General features: G+C 28.6%; 1 protein-coding gene across 1 annotated transcript in view; it reads left to right on the top strand.

Annotated features, from left to right (window-relative positions):
- LOC123261717 (potassium voltage-gated channel protein Shaker) overlaps nucleotides 1–22,384 on the top strand; it is a 1,350,734-nt gene that overhangs the window by 1,273,092 nt on the left and 55,258 nt on the right. The gene's annotated exons all lie outside the window — the stretch shown is intronic.

Genomic DNA, 22,384 nt, shown 5'->3' on the forward strand with positions numbered 1-22,384 from the left:
GAGTGGGATCAGCACATCTCACAGTTTCGCTTCGCTCATAATACAGCATTTCATAGTTCGATACAGGCGACTCCAGCTTTCCTAAACATGGGAAGAGAGCCCGCAACTACAGCACAATTAAGACGAGATCTGTTGGGAGATCCCGACCTAGTACATCGTCCAGTACAGGAGTGGCAAGCACGAATGAGACAGCTGGATAATTTGAGAAACAGCATCGTGCATGCTTTAGATACAGCTTTCCAGAGGCAAGCTCATCATTACAATCAACGACATAGGGATCGTGAATTCCAAGTCGGAGACCTGGTGTGGAAGAAGCACTTTGTATTCTCCAACCCTGCCAGAAATATATCAGCTAAATTGAGTGACAAATTTCATGGTCCATTCCGAGTTTCACGAAAAATTTCGAGAGTTGTTTATGAGCTCAGTGATTTAGGAGAGCGAGTAGTGGGGAACTACTCTATACAGCACTTAAAACCTTACGTTCCTCAGGAATAATCCTACCCTCAGCTCTAGTTTCCTTTTCCTGTTACAGTTAAATTTAGTTATAGTTACAGTTAAGTCTAGCACTTGCTACCGATACAGCTTGAGAAATAACACCTCGCCAAGGCGACGTGAATAAAGTATGGCCTATGGCCATAGTTCTAGAAAAGGTTACGAAAAATAAAATGCTACAGACGATTATTAAATCGCAAAATAATTTTTGTCTGCGAGATGCAAGACTCGCAGCGAATCAGCTATGAACAACAAGCTGATACAAAAGAATGCAGCGAATCAGCTACGAACAACAAGCTGATACAAAAGAATGCAGCGAACCAGCTACGACCACCAAGCTGAGACAAGAGAATACAGCGACACAATAAAGAAGTCCAAGTAAATCAGTTCAAGTAATAGAGGTTGGCCAGTGACTGAGAGAGAGTCGATTCAACACCATCAAAGTTCAAGTAGAGGATAACACCATCGTATCGAAAAGTCCCCCAAGGGAGAGAGGAGTTGTGACGTTATTTTATCGACCGGGGTCTATTTAAAATGAACGTCACTAGCGCTAACGAATTTTTTGTGATTTCAAGCCGATATTCCAAGGCCAAAATTTTATAGAAAATAATTGTGAGGATTAAAAGTGAGTGTTTAGCGAGCTTCAGTGAGTTCTTAGCGAGTCTTTAGTGAGTAGAGTCCGAGTGTAGATGCCGAGTAACGAGGAGCTACAGTTTTAGTGTGAATAGAGAGTTACAGTTACAGTCGAGCTTTCGAGATTTTTGAAATTAGAGTCAGTTTTAGAGTCAAGTTTTTGAAAAATATAGAGGTCGAGTTATTTATGGGTTTCATTGAGTTATTTTGAGTTTGTGGGTTTTGAATTTTTAGTTTTGAGTTTCGAATGGAAAGTTTTGAGTTATTGAATTTGGAGGTTGCAGAGTATGTGGGTAAATCAGCGTTACCGAGGAGCGGGACTATAAGTCACCCGGTTTCGTTTGATGTGAGACGTTGGTCTAACCCTTTGAGACTTCCGGGTGGAATGCCTAGGTCTGGTTGAGCCGCCAGCGCTCCAATATAGACGAACATGACGAAAGCATTTGGGATCAGTTTGAGTTACGTTTGCGTTTACGTTTTTCGTTAAGTTTTTGTTACGTTTAAGTTACGTTTTTGATATTTTAATTTTGAGTTTAAGTTACGTTTTGAGTTACGTTTTTGGTTTCGATCCCAGCAGTAGTCAGTTCCCGGAGAGCAACCACTAAAGGAATATCCGTACTCCGAGCCTCAATTGTTTGATTTAGAGATTAAAATGTTTATGGGAATTAATTGAATATAGAAATTTAAGTTGGGAGTGAGTCACGTTTAAGAATACTTGAGTTTTAGATTTTGTTAAAGATAGTTGGATTTTAGATTTTGTTAAGAAGAGTTGAGTCTTAGACCTCGTAGAGGACAGTCGAGTTGGAGAGTCGCCTCTGATCACTTCAAGTGATCGGATGTGCGTATTATTGCAGCTACAGGTTGAGAGTTTAGTCTCTTGCATTTTAGTTTACGTTACAGAAATTAATATAGTTATGAGGTTTATTTAAGTTAGTATAAAAAGTTACTCAGCATCGGCATTGTTTATATCAGGTATGATTTTAGTTTATTTATTGTAATTTGAGCGTTAATAATTTAGTTTTTGGTCTTGAGATATCGGATAGTCTCGTTTATAGTAAACTTTTGTATTGTAAAGAATTTAGAGTTTTGTTGATAGATTTAATTGAGATTGTTATTCGAGTTCTTAAGATTTATTGATTTATTTGTTTTATTTTATAAGAATAAGGTACTGTTACTTGGCTATAGCGTTGATATTGTTAGCTATATTGTTCTAGTAATTTTATATGGATTTGAGATTAAGTTTGTTAATTAAGTTTAGGGTTTATTGAATAAATACCGATTTTGTTTCAGTGATAAATTTTTAGTGTTGCGTATAAAATTATTACAATTATGGATCCTTTCTACCCGAACCACCCCCTCTCTCCACAAACCAGCACACGGAGCGACCCCGAGGTATTCCGTTGTCTTTCTGATTTTTGGTCTTTATTTTGTTAAGTTTTCTGTATTTTCGATTTAGTTTACGTTTTAGCTAGTTTGATAATTTCTAGCGAATAAAAATTATCTAATTACGTTTGAGTTTAAGTTTGAGTTCTGATATTGTTTGAGTTTGCGTTTACGTTTAGCTAGTTTGAGAATTCCTAGCGAATAAAAATTCTTTACGTTCCGTGTTCACTAGTTTGGTAATTCTAGTGATTAAAAATTACCTGGCGCCCTATTTTATCGAGACTAGAGACCAAGAATCGGAAAGATAACGAAGTATAATCCAGATTTTATTTTTAGAATTAAGTTTAGTTAAGTTCCCGTATACCCCCCTTGAAAATTTGGTTATAATATATATATATATATATATATATATATATATATATATATATATATATATATTAGGGTGTGCCAAAAAAAGAAGATATTTTTTTTTTCCACTCTTAGCCCAAAATATGATAGGATATGTCTAAACAAAAATTCTGTCAAAAGGCCAGCTCTTAATTTTAATTTTAAGAGCTCCTTCATCGAACTTTAATTTTTCCCATATAAATAACATGGAAAGTACGGTCTTAAACAGTATTTTACCCTGCAAGCTGTGAAGAAAATTTTTTTTGATAAAATGAATGATTGGACCTTTTTAAGCATTAAATTTCTGAGAAAAAATTTCATTGAGTCATAAATCAATCGTCATTATTCAAGTTTTTACGGATCTTTGAAATTTGAATTTTTTGAAAATTTTACGTTTTTTGCATTTAACAGCCAAACTATTGGAGATAGAAAAAAAAATTAAATAGCAATTTTGTAGTTCGTTTGATGCTCTATAACAAAGTTCTTAACAATTTTTTTTGTATAATCAATAACAAAAAAAAGCTACAGTCCTACAAAGTTTTATTTTTTATTATTTTTCACTTTTTCAATTGAACTATCGATGATATAGAACAAAAATTTAGTATAAATTTTTTAGTATATCAAATCTGCAACAAAATTGTATAGGTGAGATTTTTCGTATTATTGATGGTTAAAAGTTACAGGCTCAACAAATTCTATTTTTATGATTTTTCATCTATATCATGTAGTATATCAATAATATATATAAAAATTAATAATAAATATAAAAGTACATTCAATTTTCTACAAATTTATGCTTGGTAAACTTTATATACTGTCTGCAGTTCCTAGATCAAAAATTGTTTACTAAAATCCAGTAAGAATCAGAAGAACTACAATAAGAATTTGTGAAATAGAACCCTCCTTCAAGTTGTTTACTATGACTAGATTATTATAATTATGGTTTATGATGAAATATACACGATTAGATTAAATAATGATGATAATAAATTTATAATTACTTTGCAAATAAAACAGATAAAAAGTTTTTATAGTTTTGATTATATATTTAGACTCTAAAGAAATATTTTTCCTTTTCAATATCAATTAATCGCAATTTAACCTCTCCGTTTAAAAACTCAACATTTCAAAATACTATTTTTTGTCTCTCGTTCAAGCAGTTATTGATGAAAGTACCGCCTTTCAAATATCACTAAAAAATTAAAAAAATTCATTTGCTCCTTTAGTCTTTTGACTAGTAGTCGAATTTAACTAATACTGAAAACTGACATGAGATTTAATACTAGATCATAGTGGTTTTTTCAGATAACAAATGACTATTCGTTGTAATGTATAATTTGATCGTAATTTTTGAAATAATTTTCTAAAACTTAATGAACATTTTTATATTCCAGAAAAAGCATGACAGAGATGATTATAAAGAGCTTTTGGAATTAGTGTTAATATTCTTAGGTGGTACTCCGAAAAACGGGATCAAATTTAGAGCTACAGGACCAAATCATCATGCAAGATGGATGGCTAAGGCTCTATATGCTTTAAAAATCTTCATTTTTAAAAAACAGTTTAAAGTCAATGCAACTGAAGTAAATGGACTGAGATATGTCTGCTTATTTCTAGTTAATTTCTACACGGTTTCATGGTTTAATGCACCTTCTGCGATAAAGTCATCCTATCAAGATTTGAATCTGATCAAAAATCTTTATGAATTCCGTTCTGTCCATAAAAAAATGTCTGAAGCAGCAACGGTGACATTTTCAAGACACTTATGGTACTTGTCAGAAGAGTTGGTCGGGTTAGCTTTGTTTGATGACAGAGTTTCCTTACATGCTAAGAGACAAACCGTAACTGCAATAAAAACGCGAGAAAGTAATGCTTCGAATTCAAAAAAATTTATCGTCAAAGACGTAAGCTTATTATTATCGAATAACATCGAAGATTTTGCTAGCAAGCAATCTCTATTTTTGTTTGAGCAGTATCAATTACCATATCAATTTATGGACAAGGATCCAGAGCTCTGGGCATTTGATCAAGATTATCTACATTGCAAATCTGTGTTTTCAGACTTAAAAGTTGTCAACGATCTCGCTGAAAGAGGTGTTGCATTAATCCAGGACTACAACAACTGCTTAACGAGAAATGAAGAACAAAAACAATATTTATTGCAAGTTGTCGAAGAACACAGAAAAAAATTTCCTTACGTTACCAAAAATAAAATTGTAGCTACTTATTCAAAGAAATAAAAAAAAATTTAACTACACGATTGAAACTATGATAATCGTTTTTGTCTGTTATTTTTATTAAGTGATTATAAATTTATTATCATCATTATTTAATCTAATAGTGTAAATTTTATCATGAACCAAAATTATAATAATCTAGTCATAGTAATCAACTTGAAGGAGGGTTCTATTTCACAAATTCTTATTGTAGTTTTTCTGATTCTTACTGGAATTTAGTAAGCAATTTTTGATCTAGGAATCTCAATCTTGCTGATTAAAAAAATTAACCATTTGTCTCGATAATCACTCAATTTGTATTCATTGAATATTTCTTTAACGCAAAACATTACTGAAGTAACAATAATATTGTAACGATATTGAACTGCAGACAGTATATAAAGTTTACCAAGCATAAATTTGTAAAAAATTGAATGTACTTTATATTTCTTATTAATTTTTTATATATATTATTGATATACTACATGATATAGATGAAAAATCACAAAAATAGAATTTGTTGAGCCTGTAACTTTTAACCATCAATAATACAAAAAATCTCACCTATACAATTTTGTTGCAAATTTGATATACTAAAAAATTTATACTAAATTTTTTGTTCTATATCATCGATAGTTCAATTGAAAAAAGTGAAAAATAATAAAAATAAAACTTTGTAGGTCTGTAGCTTTTTTGTTATTGATTATACAAAAAAATTGTTAAGAACTTTGTTATAGAGCATCAAACGAACTACAAAATTGCTATTTAATTTTTCTTTCTATCTCCAATAGTTTGGCTGTTAAATGCAAAAAACGTAAAATTTTCAAAAAATTCAAATTTCAAAGATCCGTAAAAACTTAAATAATGACGATTGATTTATGACTCAATGAAATTTTTTCTCAGAAATTTAATGCTTAAAAAGGTCCAATCATTCATTTTATCAAAAAAATTTTCTTCACAGCTTGCAGGGTAAAATACTGTTTAAGACCGTACTTTCCATGTTATTTATATGGGAAAAATTAAAGTTCGATGAAGGAGCTCTTAAAATTGAAATTAAGAGATGGCCTTTTGACAGAATTTTTGTTTTAGACATATCCTATCATATTTTGGGCTAAGAGTGAAAAAAATATCGTCTTTTTTTGGCACACCTAATATATATATATATATATATATATATATATATATATTAATTATTTCTTCTATAAAAATATATAGAAATATCCGTTTTCTAATTCATTTTTGATATTAACAAAATAACTTTTTCTTCGAAGAAAATTATTCAACCAGTTATCAAATTAAATTGTAAGAAAAATATTTGAATTGAGAATCAATTACTTGTCTTAAAAAATCAGAAACTGTACACTTTGCAGTACAAGTAGAACTAACGTATCAGAATAAAAGAAAATGAAAAGATTAATACATTGCAGTAATATAAGATAAAGATAATCTTAGAGAGCTTACTTGTTTAATAAATTATTAATAATGGTTTCAACAGTGTCCACGCAAAATTCCAAAAAATGCCGCTATTACTGCCTCAGCAGAATATTACCGAAGTTTGCTACCAGTATCACGGCCCGACGCTGAGAAAGATGTGAGTTTCAATCATCCAAATGCTTATATAATGTGGGGTATTCTATGCCAAGTCGACCACTTTTGAACTCGACATCTTTAGATTCAACTGAAACTTTATCATTCTTTTATACCCTTTGAAAAACATTTTTGAGAATGTTTTCAAATTTTTTTGTTCAATTCTATAAAATAATCGGTTTTTTGAGTAAAATCGTTATTTTTCCAATTTTGGTCACTTTTTTTTAATTTGTTTTTTTTCAAAAAAAACCAATCAATTTGAAAACTATTCCTGCTCATTCCGGGGAGGGCCGATTTTTTAAATATATTTTTTATTTAATTGAAAAAAAATTTTTTTTTTTTTTTATTTTAGAGAATTTGACAATTTTTTGAGTTGGACAAAAAAACGAAAAAATTCTCAAAAATGTTTTTCAAAGGGTAGAAAAGAAAAATGAAGGGTTCAAAAGTGGTTGATTTGGCATAGAATACCCCATATACTTCTTAAAAAATTGAGAAATTTCTTATTTTGACGTATCTGGAAAGTATCGTCAGAAATTAGAAAAAAAATACAATGAGAAATATATTGTTCGTAATAGTGACATGCAGTGGTATTGTATTGCATATTTTAGTTTGCTATTTTAATTAACACGATAAAATTGTGTATTAGGGTTTCCGTTATTTTCCAAGTTGATTTTTTTTTCGCGATCGCCCCCTGGATTTTTAATTCTTGGTCTAAAAAAAAAGTATTTTACACAAATAAGCTCTTAATTACTGAATTTAACCGTGCCGAAATCGAGTTACAATTCCTATTTAAAGTACATGGGAATTTGGAACTTTTCGGTATTAATTTTTTTTCTTAAAAAAAAAGTCATCACGATTATGATCGGTGCATATTCCGATGGGAAATTAAATGCCCTACGAATAAGTTCTCTTATAATTTTTCGATAAAATCATTTCTTTATAAGTTATTTATGGTTAAAGTTGTGTTTATAGTTATTACCATATAGTTTTGCAGTTTTGCTATAAAGTTTTTTGTGTTGTAATTATTAGTTTCATCTATAAATGTTTTAAAAATTTCATGAAAATGATCAAGATTTACGGTTACGTTGTTATGTAAAAATTAATTCAATTTATGAGTAATTAATTAATTTAAATTGTTTAATTATTTAGTATTTGGTCCTAGCGTGTTAGGCTAATAGACCGGAAACTCCGAGTTTTATATTTATTGATAATAGGTTTGTTTGAATAAATTGATCACTAGTTAAATTTAATACATATATTGTCTGAAATAAAAGGTAGTTAAGTTTTACAAAATTCTTACAATTGTTACAATTATTACACAATGGTTGAAATTTAATATTTTCTTTCCTATAACGAGTTTACAAAATTACTAAATTCACAAATATTAATATTAAAAAATGTACCTGATAAAATTGATGAATCTTGTTAATTCAAATTGCTGTGGTTGATTTCGCTTCCCTACTTATTTTTACTTTTACAAACTGTTAAATTTTACTGAGACAAAAATTTCGCGTAGTCTATTTGAGACTTACTTAAACTGTGTACGATGTTACCACTAGAAAAGTCAAAGCACGAAGAGAGCGAACACCCAGCAGTTTTCCGGGTCCGAGATTTTGTGGTCCCTCAGTTGTTAATTGGAGGGAGAACCCAGTGCCCAATTAGCTATCGTTTTCCGGGGACTCTTACCCTCTCTTCGGATGTTTCGGAAAACTACTATAGTGGCGGTCTACTTTGTATTTTGATGTACAAGTATACTGTACGTTTGTGATAGTGGATAGGCGCATCTATACACACACACATATGCACACAAGGATTCTAATGTTAACTTATACTTTACTATACGAAATGTTTAAATATTACTATTTTTTAAATTTATATACGTAACTAAATTATTTGAGCGATTAAATTACAATTAATGGATAATTTTTTATTAGCAATTGATTTAAAATAGAATGAATAATTAGTCGATCGTTGTTAATAATTAATTTGTAATTTCCTATTTCGAATTATCTATTTATTCTTATATATGTTTTAACTAACTTCGGTTATAGTTTAAAGAGAAAATGTCGTTCAAGAGTCGATTATTGTTAATAATTAATTTGAAGTTTCCTATTTTGAATTATCTATTTATTTTTATATATATTTTAACTAACTTCGGTTATAGTTTAAAGAGAAAATGTCGTTCAAGAGTCGATTATTGTTAATAATTAATTTGTAGTTTCCTATTTTTTTTATTTATTCCCTTAACATTTAAATTCTATTTCACTTTAGTTTATTTAACTAACTATTCATTTTGAGTCATTATTTATCTATCTTTACTTCGAATTATTTATTTATTCTTATATGTATTTTAACTAAAATTTTATCTTTGGTTATAGTTTAAAGATAAAATGCTTTTCAAGTTTTATTTTATAGTTTATTTAACTAGCTATTCATTTTGAGTCATTATTTATCTTTCTTTACCTTGAATTGTCTATTTACTCTTATATGTATTTTAACTAAAATTTTATCTTCGGTTATAGTTTAAAGATAAAATGTTGTTCAAGTTTTATTTTATATTGTAAAATTACTATTTTTCTAATTTAAGTTATTATTCTTTTATTATATGTCTAAACAGTAAACCGAAGAATATTTTCCTAAATGAGATTATAATTGCGAAAAATATTTTAAACTGGGTGTTAGTATCTCAGTGCATTTAAGGGCGGCTTAAGTGTCGAAGATTTCCAAATAATATCTTCTAGTGTTCCTTTCAATCGGCTACAAGTTATTTACGTATAACAAAACTCCCATTTACTTGTTTGTTAAGTTTTTAAAATCTTAAATGCATTGAGGTTCTAAACTCAACACCTAAGTAAGGGACATGGATCCTAAATCCTATTACCTGGCCTACAGACGAACGAAAAATTATGACGGTCTTCAATGAAAAAAATAAGAAGAAATTGTTACTAAAGAAATTAATATTAGTAAAAATTAATATATAAAAAAAAAATGTATTACATAACAACGTTAAAAAAAAATTAACTTGATTCAAGAGAAAAATTCTTGAACCAAGAATATAATTTTGAAGAGGGTAACTGTCTTGAATTAAGACGAAAAATTTTTGAATTAAGTAAAATTTCTTGAAATTAAGAAACATTCCCATAAATGAAGAATTTTTCTACTGAAATCAAAAATATTAAGTTATTCCAAATTATATACTTGATTCAAGAACATTTTTTTTTCTGTGTATTAATAATGTCTAATCCTTTCAAACAATCATTATTGGTAGCCCATGTCTCAAAGTTAATCTCTAGCAATTTCTTATTTTACGTTAAATCAATCAAAACATTTCATCGAATTTGAATTCATAAAAATTAATTTATTTAGTACAAAATTTGTTATCTTTTTTTGCGAATTGATAATTTCATCATCTGAATTGGCTATATAGCGTTCAGGAGAAATCTAAATTGAAATTTTCATCACATTTTAATGCTTTAAGGTAGTTGGATCCTGCAAAACATATTTGAAGAAAATTATGAAATTTTTTTTATTGAAATATAATTATATTAAAAACTATGATAATAACTATGAACACTACTTAAACCACAAATAACTTCAAAAGGAATGATTTTATTAAAAAATTATAACAAAAACTTTTTTGTAGAGCATTCAATTTCCCATTAGAATATGCACCGATCATACTCGTAGTGACATTTTTTTTTAAGAAAAAAAAATAATTGCAAAAAGTTCCAAACTGCCATGTTTTTTGAATGAGAAGTGTAACTTGATTTCGGCATGGTTCAATTTGGTAATTAAGAACTTATGTTTAAGGGGTTCTACGCAGTGGCAAATCTAAACAAACAACATTTTTTTATGTATTTTTTCTAGACACAGTTTTTAATTATCAATTACAAGTGATGGTTATTTAAATAGAGCCTACTTTCAAGAATACAATAGCGCGTCAATCATGTAAAAATATAAATGTGCACCGTCCTGTAGAAGATGTTCTGAACGACCTCTAAAGAAAAGACGCTTGGCGGTGATCTCCATTTCGGTGGTTTGGATTATCTGAAATCAAAAAATATGGTGAATTTTTTTACAGGATAGATTAATGCAGGTATTGGACGAAGGAATAAGATTCAAAGAAATTATTACTATTTTTTTTTTAACAATTTGGAAAATTGTTTTTCAACAAAAACGAAAAATTTTTTACAAATAAACGCCATTTGCTCAAAAATCAAAATTTTTCTTATTCCTTCGTCCAATACCTGCATTAATCTATCCTGTAAAAGAATTCACCATATTTTTTGATTTCAGATAATCCAAACCACCGAAATGGAGATCACCGCCAAGCGCCTTTTTTTTAGAGGTCGTTCAGAACATCTTCTACAGGAGTGGTGCACATTTATATTTTTACATGATTGACGCGCTATTGTATTCTTGAAAGTAGACTCTATTTAAATAACCATCACTTGTAATTGATAATTGAAAACCGTGTCTAGAAAAAATTCATAAAAAAATGTTGTTTTTTTAGCTTTGCAACTGCGTATAACCCCTTAAGTCAAAAACTAAAAATCCAGGGGGCGATAGCGAAAAAAAATCAACTTGGGAAATAACGGACACCCTATTGTATATTGTTACTGTAGGAATTAAAAATCCATGAACAAACTATAATATCACTAATATGAACCAAAACCTCAGTCGAGAAAATTTCCGACTGTAAAATCAGCTTTAAAACTTTTTTATAAATCTACTCTCCCAAAAACTATTTTCAGATAGAGTTAAAAAGACCGGAAATAAGATATTTTCCCCTTCATTTTGATCTTAATTCGTTCAAGTGATATCACAATTTGGCATTTTACAAGTTGATAATTATCATTTTTGCAATTTTCATATCAATTTCATACAGCCCATGAACTTTAATTTTGAAAATAAAAATGTTTTTGTCTCTTCTATTTTATTTTATAAGAAGCCAGAATTATCAGATGATAAGCCTTTTAATAAAGAACAAGATGAGCAAGTTAACAAAGAACGTGATGGGTCTCTTAATGAAGAACCTGGTGATTTATTAGATGGCATTGATGGAGAGGATAATGGCTCCCTTCAAAGCAACCCTAATGAATAAAATACCCCCACGAACGTTGACTTCAGCTTCACGACGTCCTCAGCGACCAAGAACTCAATTTATGCGGCCTTTTCAGCGACCTCAGAAAAACTTGAAACTGTCTAAAAAAACAATGAGACTTGAAGTGAAGGTTGATTCTTTGAACAAGAAGATGAATCAATTTATTAAAAAAAAAAAATGTGAGCCGTCATGGGATACCTGGCAGATGTGAAACATAGTGTGTGTACAAGTAATATGCATAAAAGATAATATTATTACAGGAATCAAATATAACCTAATGAAAAAATGAAGTATTACGAATTTCTTACAGAAAATGGTAACTTTATTTGATAAACATTTATTTACATGTGATATAAAAATTCGATATTAATATCAAGTGGCCACAATTTAAATATTTTCATCTGTGACTTCAGTAATAGTTATATTCGATGTTTCCTCTGCTGGTATTACTGTGACGATTGGTCGATGATAATTAAAGTACGTTACAAAAGTATTGGATGAAACATTATCAAGATATCTCACAAATACAGCATTTATTGTTGTTCCATATTTGGTAGTAGATTCTCTTGGATTTTTGTTGATTTGCAATTGAAATTCTTTTTGAAGAAATGTCATTAATGGCATTGATTCAGCTGTTGCAAAATTTACATTAAAATCTCCAGCTAAAATAATTGGTAGTTTATGTTTGTTCGTTTTAAAAATTATTGAACCTCTTTGACTATAAGGAAATAACCTTTCATGTAAAAATGAAATTATATGATCCATTTTGTTATTAGGTGAAATGTATACTACAATCATAATTAATTCACTTCCGTCTTCTAGTTTAACATGTGAAGCACACATATCACCAATAGATGTTTGGGAAACATAAACTTCTGTAGCATTTTGAACTGCTAGATCCATGTTGAGTGTAGTAACATGTGAAGTGTTGTTGTTTTTGTAAATGGCCACTCCAGCGGCCAGATCTAAGATAAAAATTAAAATAGTCTGGTACTATTCGATTAATAAAGTCTTACACAACATTGATAGTATGCCTTGTTTTTAACTGATCAGGGTGGCGTCCAGTTTCAATAATAATATCCCAGTGAACACAATTATGTCAAACTGACGTCAGAATGATGTCAGCTACGTCATGATTTACGTAAGATATGACTCATATATGAGTCATATATGACTCATAATTTCCCACTTCCTGACGTAAGATTTTTACGTAAGATAGATGACGTAAATATGACCTCTGATTGAGGTCATCATGACTTAACTGACGTCAGATTGACATAACTCTGATGTCATAGAGGAGTAAAGTTGCTACCAAATTCTTACAAAAATATGACGTCCAGCTGACTTACTTGTCATTTAATTGTCGTCAAGGTGACATAAATTTGATCTAAAAATAGTGATGTAAAGTTGCGTCCAAATGCTTACAAAAATATGACGTCCAGCTGATATAATTGTCATTTAACTAACATCTTGATGACATAACTCTGATGTCATAGGGATAAAAATAAGTACTATAACCATTTATCACTATGATATTAAATAATTACATTAATGTGAAATTCAACTGACATAAGAAATAATTCACATAGCTAGAAAATTTACTTGCAATTAGTAGTTGTAGAAATATGAGTTAAAAATTAAACAATATTTAACTCAAAATGAAAAATTTATTTATTTTCATTTTTAGTCAGACTGCACTTTTTTAAAACTTAAGTTTAAATAATGACAAATAAAAATTATAAATCGTTATTATAACAAACTAAAAATTACAATGAATAAAAAAAATACAGACTTCTGATATCATTACATTGTACTTCGGTATACATAATTAAAAAGTCTGATATTGTGTATTTTTTTTAAAGTATAGATAAACACACGAAACTTGAATCAAAAAATAATATTGCATCCTTAATATCAATTTATATTGATTAACGAGAATAATAATTATTAATTATTTTTTTAACCACTACAAAAAATTCAAAAAGTGAAAATGACAATTAAAGATTCTAGTGGTATCAATGCATTCTAGTATTTATTGTTATCAACGTCTGTTATTGTTTATTTTCACTTTTTGAATTAGACTAGCACGCAGATCTAGAATTATTAAGAGAAATTGCTCAACTTTAAACTTAAAATATTATGATATTATTTTCTTTATAATTATGAATATCTTTAGTATCTAAAAATTAATAAAAGAAAAATCCAAAAAGTGAAAATAACAATTACAGATTCTAGTGCTATCAATGCATTCTAGTATTTATTGTTATCAACGTCTGTTATTGTTTATTTTCACTTTTTGAATTAGACTAGCACGCAGATCTAGAATTATTAAGAGAAATTGCTCAACTTTAAACTTAGAATATTATGATATATTTTTTTTATAATTATGAGTATCGTTAGTATCTGAAAATTAATAAAAGAAAAATCCAAAAAGTGAAAATGACAATTACAGATACTAGTGCTATCAATGCATTCTAGTATTTATTGTTGTTAACGTCTGTAATTATTTATTTTCACTTTTAGGTTATAAGTCAGCTCACAAATTTTGAAAAATATTAAAATTTGCGTAACACCTATAGAAATTACGCATTATTTCCAATCTGTTCCTGGTTACCAGCATTTGCCCGTGTATTTTTTTTTTGTCACCTGCTTTGGCTGCTCTCCCGCTCTTTGATTTCCAAGCCTGAACCAATTGGTTCCAGCCTTACTGAATTCAGCTTTGTCCCACGTTGGAAACTTTTCAAGAATAATTTCTGAAAGATAATTTTTAAATGATTATTTTGTAGTTTAATTTTATCGATAAGTTATCCCTGACTTTCGCAAATTTCGATCACTTTCAAAGTGTTAACCTTGTACTTGGTTATTTTTCCTTCCCAAGTATTGTCCTTTGCAAATTTGTTCGAAAAAATAAAAGCTAACGCCCTTTCCGTAAAATCTTTTCCGTTAGCTCCCCCGACTTGCTTGATTGTTCGTATCTAGACAAAAATTTAATAGACGATAATGTAATAAAAAGGAAGTGAAACATAATTCCCAAAATGAGTTAATATATCACCAGAAATCTGTCAATTTTTCGTGCCTATTAATATAATAATGAATCACTTAAAAAATACTTTTAAAAAATCATGCTCATGTTAAAATATAAAACAGAATTGCAGTAATACCCATGTTTGACAATAAAATAGGACATAGGAATAAATAAATACTTCAAATTTTTTAATTTTGTTGATCAATTTTTCCAATTATTTTAAAGTCGTTAATTATTCTGAGCTAAACTAAATTTTTTTAAAATGATTGTTGATTATTAATGTAAACTTGTTAAGTCATGAAATTAAAAATTTTTTGCTCAATCAATTAATTAAAAGATGTATATTTTTTCTTAAAATTTATCTAATAGATTGTCTTGCAGCAGTCAATATTTTCATTGATTAAAGTAATTTAATAATAGAATAAATAGAGAATAAATATTTTAAATCACAGTTTTTTAAAAATTTTTACCTTTAAATAATTTTTTTTTCAATAAAGTTTAAAATATGAGTGCATATGTTCTGCAAAACAATATATGTTGATTAGACATTAAATATTTCATGACCAAGAAATAGGTAGAACTATAGAGTATGCAAATATTTGAAATGTTAAGATTAAAATTTTCTAACTTTATCAAATGATATAATCATAAATAACTTACAAATTCATTCTTGAATTCGACGCAAGATTCCAGTCGTACTTCAAAGGCAGTCACCTTATCTCGGGTATCGAGTTTTAAGTGAGATTCTACTTCTGTAGAAATAGCAGTGTCCAAGCCCGAATTCCCATTATTGTTAGACACGCTTCTTTGCTTCAAGTCCCTTACCTCTATGACGAGTTTACCCAATAAATGAACACAAGTATCTAATTTATCTGAAATCATAATAATAACAATTACAATACCATACAAATGTTTCAAAATGCTTATCAAAATTTAATCATTTTAATCATACATTCACTTAACAGAAATATAATAAATATTAGAGTCAAAATATTACCATCAAGAATTTCAAGCTTGTGATTGACCTGCGCATTTGTGCTCTCGTTAACTCCATGACTTCCCGAAGTTATTACTTCTGATTTGTTTTTATTAGACTTAACATTATTTAGAATTTTATTCGCACTAGATAAAGCCTTATCTATTTCTGTGTTTAAGTCAATGCCATTACCGTGACTTTCTCCCGAATCACTGCTTCTCCTTTCTAAATTACTGATGCTTTCTCATGAGTTTTTCGTAAACCTTCGGAATGAAGGAACTAAAAGATAGAATTAAAACATTTACATTAAATATTCATAAAAATCAATACATACTATGTAGTTAGTGAAGAAAAGATATTGCTATTGTAATATTGCTATGTAATATTAATTACCAACAACTTCGCGAATAACATCTCATTTTATCAATTTGTCGAATTAAACGTAAAATTTAGTTTTTACATAAAGAGATGCTAATTATTTAATGTATTAAAAATTTCTACCTGGTTCACCATGGTCACTGTCTTCATCAGAGCTCGAGGTATAAATACGACTTTTTTTGTTACTCAATTTTAAAGCATCTCGAACCGGCGAAGTGACTGTTTTTTTTCTACACCCCCGTCCAAGTGTTTCCGGTGCTGATGAATATTGTGAGTCTTCAGCTGCTTGTCTAGCGGATTCTAAGGTATCTACAATCATCATAAGAATTATATATAATTATTTGAGTATTAAACGAATTAAAAATTTTATTATTTAATGAATAATAAATCATACACATCTTCAAGATATGCTAATAGAAATATATATAGTAAAATATTTTCCAGGTGAATTTAATGAATTATTTAATTTCGAAACAGAATTTAAAATATTTATAAATCAATATTGCAACGTTCAATAATTAACTCGGCAGCTAGCAGAAATCTGACATTTTTTTTTTAGTTGAAAATTAATAAAAAATATATACGTAGGTACCTGCTGATTTCAATACCATTAATAATTCTAATACTTACCACAATATCTCAAAATTTCTACTGCGTGAATAGGCCAGTCCTCAGGTGGTATTATTCGGTTCTTCATCTTCTGCGTGATATTTTTCACCCGTAGCCCTGGCCACCGACATGCGATCTTATCTTCATACCGATCGTCACGTAAAAGCCAATTTGAAGGTACTTCTGAGTACTCCTTTGCTTCGATAAAATAAACCACAGCCCAATCTTTTTTCGTCTTTATTTGGGTACTAAAAAAAAATAATAAATTAATGTATCTAAAATAATTTCATAATTTTAGGTTAGGTTTTGTATTTTTATCACTGTTATTAATAAACATTATGTATAAGTACATACTCACATCGGGCTCATCATTCGGCAATTTTTTTTTTAATAATTAACTTTTTTATAACAAATTAATAATTTTATCACTGTTATATAAATTTCTAAGCTATGAGGTACCGGGGAAATATTCCGCCACTTTAGTTATGAGCATGGGACCCACGCCGTGGGTAACAATGGGTACAAGGGGATAATGACTACTGCGCAGTGCGCGGCCCGCACTTTTATATCTCCAAAAATTTACTTTCATACTGCGTATCTGCAAATTTTAAATATAATATTTTACAAAAATAATTTCCCTTTACGTATTATAATAATAATAATAATAATAATAATAATTTACCGAAAAAGGTGTACAAGTAAAAAGAAATAAATAAAATAATAATAATAATAATAATAATAATAATAATAATAATAATTAATTATGATGTTGTTATTAGTTGGTCATATTTATAAAAGATTGAAAAAAGTTTTTTCACCGTTGAATTACGCGGTAAAATGCGCAAGATGGCTACTTAATAACCAATCACGCAAATCTATACATATAAGCTTTCATAATGTTTTTGTTTATATTTATAATACACATCAAGCTTTTAATATCTACTGTTTATGAATAATAATTTACAATCTGACTACCATAAATATTCTATTTCAAGTGCTTGTGAAATGGGTTTATTTGTTTCTGTAAAAAACGAGAAGGATATCTGACTTTTATATATAACAGAGTGAGCATTAAATTTTTTTATTAATATAAAGGTTAATTTAAAAATTAACCTCATTACTATGTTGTGTTTTTTAGTTTTTACTTACATGTATTTCGAATTTACATTTTTTATTAGGATTAGCTTATCTAATTGTTAGCAAAATTCTAAAATTTTTTCATGTCTGTTGTTTTTGAAAGATGGTCGACATTGAAAAACGATAAGAGAAAACTAGTTATTTAAATCTCACGTACATAAGTAATTAATAAAAAATTTCTTTTTTCATTTTACATGGAAATAAATTAAAAATTATCAAATTAATTTTTTAATTAAAAACATTTGTTTCTATTGTCTAATATCTACTACTACCTTCTATGTCATAAAAAAATTTTATTTTTTTCATTTCAGACGATTTTCACCTCACATTTTTTTTTAATATTAATCATAATGCCTAAAAAACGGATTTCATTTATGACAAAACGAAGAGTCAATCAGATTATTCAAGAGGAAATTCAGACCGCAAGAAATATTCAAGCTGTAAATATTACAACAGATAGAATTCAACAGACCTTACATAATGTTCCAGTGTCAAGTACTGATTCACAAGGTGATATTGAAAATAACCTTGAAGTTCTGGTACAAAATAGTAATCAATCTAATCATGACTGTAATGATCAAATGGTGCAAACTACAGAAAATAATAAAATTGAACGGCCTAAAACTTTCGAATACGTACAGTTTCATCAAGAAGCTGGGTCTGCATCATCGACTACATTGTCTGAAGATTTGCGGTTTTGGCTATCTGAAAATAGCGTCTCGCAACAAGCTGCGAATAAATTAATAAGTATTTTCCGTAGCCATGGACACCAAGACGAACTGAAGAAAGACGTTGGTACTTTGATGAAAACTCCTCGTGATGTGACAGGGAAGATTGTTAATGGCAATGGGGGATCTTACTTTTATTTTTGGATCACCCATGGATTAACTCGCTCAATAAATAAATATTATAATGTTTGCCCTGCAAACATTTTGATTCAACTAAATTGTGATGGGATGTCTTTCATCAAATCGTCTAGCAGTCAATTTTGGCCTCTGCTGGCCGCAATTCAGGCTGATTTTTACACTGAACCATTCTTAGTTGGACTCTTCCACGGACACTCTAAACCAAATAATTTTAACGTATACATAAATCCTTTCGTTGATGACATGAAAGATTTACATGAAAACGGCATAAAAATCAATGGTAAGACAATCAATGTTCGACTTAATGCTATAATTTGTAATGCTCCAGCTAGAGCATATTTGACTTTAACAAAGTCTCACAGTGGGTATTTTGGATGTTCCAAATGTACCCAATAAGGAAAATAGGGAAACTGCGTTAATTTTCCAGAAATTAATAGTCCGCTTCGAACAGACGAATCATTTAAAAATCAAATGCAAGAAGAACATCACTTAGGTGAATCCTTACTTCTTGATTTGGATTTTGGAATGGTATCCCAAATCCCTTTGGATTATCAACATCTTGTATGCTTGGGTGTAGCAAAACGATATTTACTTCGCTTGGCTAATGGTTCCAAGGCTCATCGACTAACAAAGGATCAAATAGAAGATTTCAATGAGGCGCTACAAGCCATGAAAACTTGTATTCCGCTTTAATTTGCACGAAAACCAAGACTGTTAGATAGTGTCGCAAAGTGGAAAGCCACAGAGTGTCGTCAATTTTTATTATATACAGGTCCAATAATATTAAAAAATATTTTGAGACCACGATATTACAATCACTTTATGGCTCTAAGTGTTGCGATAAGAATTTTATGTGATCCTCGAAGATACCTAGTTAATAATAATTATGCAGATGAATTATTAAGGTGGTTCGTTGAGGAGTACAAAAATTTATTCGGCTCGGATTCAATATCATATAATGTCCATAATTTGATTCATCTTGTCAAGGATGCCAAAAAATTTGGACCACTGGACGATTTTAGTGCTTTTAAATTTGAAAATTATATGTCGAACATCCAAAGTAAAGTCAAAGATGCACCAAAACCTTTAGAACAAGTAGTTAATCGTGTTCATGAAGAAGATGCTTTGCCAGTAAAAAATCATTTCGTTCCATCATATCCACTGATTAAAAAATTAGATTATGGTAAAATTAATTCTTTGGAGTTTAATGGTTTCACCTTGAATTAAAAAAAAATGAAAATTGTTGTTTATTATCAAATAATCATATTTTAATGATTAATCACATAAATATTATCAATGATGAAATAACAATACAAGGCGAACTTTTTTCTAAATTTCATTCGCTATTTGTAAAACCCTGTGACTCTAAAGATTTGAATATTTATTTAGTAAAAAAGCGTATTAATCCAGAATTGATAACTGTTACAACGGACGTTGTAAAATCGAAATGTTTATATTTTTCATATGTTAATAGTGATTATTTTGTTACTGTACCTTTATTACAATATAATTGATTTTGAAATTAGTTTATACATTTTATTTATACAATAATCCTAATCCTTTCAACGTTAAAAGTATATTTAATGTTTGCATTTAAAGATAATTTGTGGTTACTAAAATTTGGACATTACAAATAAAAATAAAAATTAATAAATTTTACATGAAATTACACTATCGATTATTAAATCGATACAAAATATAAAATAGTATAATACATAGTATAAAATACCTTTTATTAACATAAGAATACCGTTTATTTTTATGCAGTCATGACATTAACATTACCTCAGTTGTATGTAAGAAGATGACCTGAAGCTAATGCTTAAGTATGACGTTCATCGTACATCAATTGTATGTAAAAATATGAGCCGTGTCTTATGTAAGCATATGACGGTATTATTATATCACTTTTACGTCAGAATATGACTTGTAATTTATGTAATTGTATGATTTATTTCTTACGTAAATAATACATAAATTCATGACTTTAGTATGACGTCACAGTATAATATAAATATGACATAATATTTACGTAATATTTAAGTCAAAATTATGATGTCATATAAAAGTCAAATTTTAGGTCAGTTCTATGTCATAATTATATCACACTATATGACATCATCTCAAAGTCATCAATAGAGTCATTTTTATGTCATATCTATGTAAAAATTTAATGATCTCTATATGACCTGCCTATGACGTCATATGGAGGTCATGTGTTCACTGGGATTTTGTGATCCCTGTAATGATTGTTGGGAACTGAAATATTTAAAAAAATATGATATTGAAATACACAAGAAAAAGAAAAAAAATTTTGAGTGTGGCTTCAATATACTCATGAACTCAAATGTTAGTTAATTATTGCAATATATGACAAAAGATTTGCAAATATAAATTTTATTAATAAATTTTTCCATATTAATTCCTTCATGAATAATAAAAAAATAATTGATTGAAGATAATATTAATATAATTTATATTATTATTAATCTTAATATAATTTATATGATTATTAATCTTAATATAATTTATATAATTACTATTATGATTAATATGAATATAATTAATTAAATATAAAAAAAGAAAAAAAATTTTGTGTGACTTCAATATACTCAAGCCACACCTTACTTTCTACTACATATAAAATATATATATATATATATATATATATATATATATATATATATATATATATATATATTATAACCAAATTTTCAAGGGGGGGGGGGTATACGGGAACTTAACTAAACTTAATTCTAAAAATAATAAAATCTGGATTATACTTCGTTATCTTTCCGATTCTTGGTCTCTAATCTCGATAAAATAGGGCGCCAGGTAATTTTTAATCACTAGAATTACCAAACTAGTGAACACGGAACGTAAAGAATTTTTATTCGCTAGGAATTCTCAAACTAGCTAAACGTAAACGCAAAGTCAAACAATATCAGAACTCAAACTTAAACTCAAACGTAATTAGATAATTTTTATTCGCTAGAAATTATCAAACTAGCTAAAACGTAAACTAAATCGAAAATACAGAAAACTTAACAAAATAAAGACCAAAAATCAGAAAGACAACAGAATACCTCGGGGTCGCTCAGTGTGCTGGTTTGTGGAGAGAGGAGGTGGTTCGGGTAGAGAGGATCCATAAGTGTGATAATTTTATACGCAACACTAAAAATTTATCATTAAAACAAAATCGGTATTTAGTCAATAAACCGTAAACTTGATTAACAAACTTAATCTCAAATCCATGTAAAAATTACTAGAACGATATAGCTAACAATATCAACGCTATAGCCAAGTTACAGTACCTTATTCTTATAAAATAAAACAAATAAATAAATAAATCTTAAGAACTCGAATAACAATCTCAATTAAATCTATCAACAAAACTCTAAATTCTTTATAATACAAAAGTTTACTATAAACGAGACTATCCGATATCTCAAGACCAAAAACTAAATTATTAACGCTCAAATTACAATAAATAAACTAAAATCATACCTGATATAAACAATGCCGATGCTGAGTAACTTTTTATACTAACTTAAATAAACCTCATAACTATATTAATTTATGTAACGTAAA

This window comes from Cotesia glomerata, linkage group LG3 (genome assembly GCF_020080835.1).
Source record: "Cotesia glomerata isolate CgM1 linkage group LG3, MPM_Cglom_v2.3, whole genome shotgun sequence".
NCBI classification, from domain to species: domain Eukaryota; kingdom Metazoa; phylum Arthropoda; class Insecta; order Hymenoptera; family Braconidae; genus Cotesia; species Cotesia glomerata.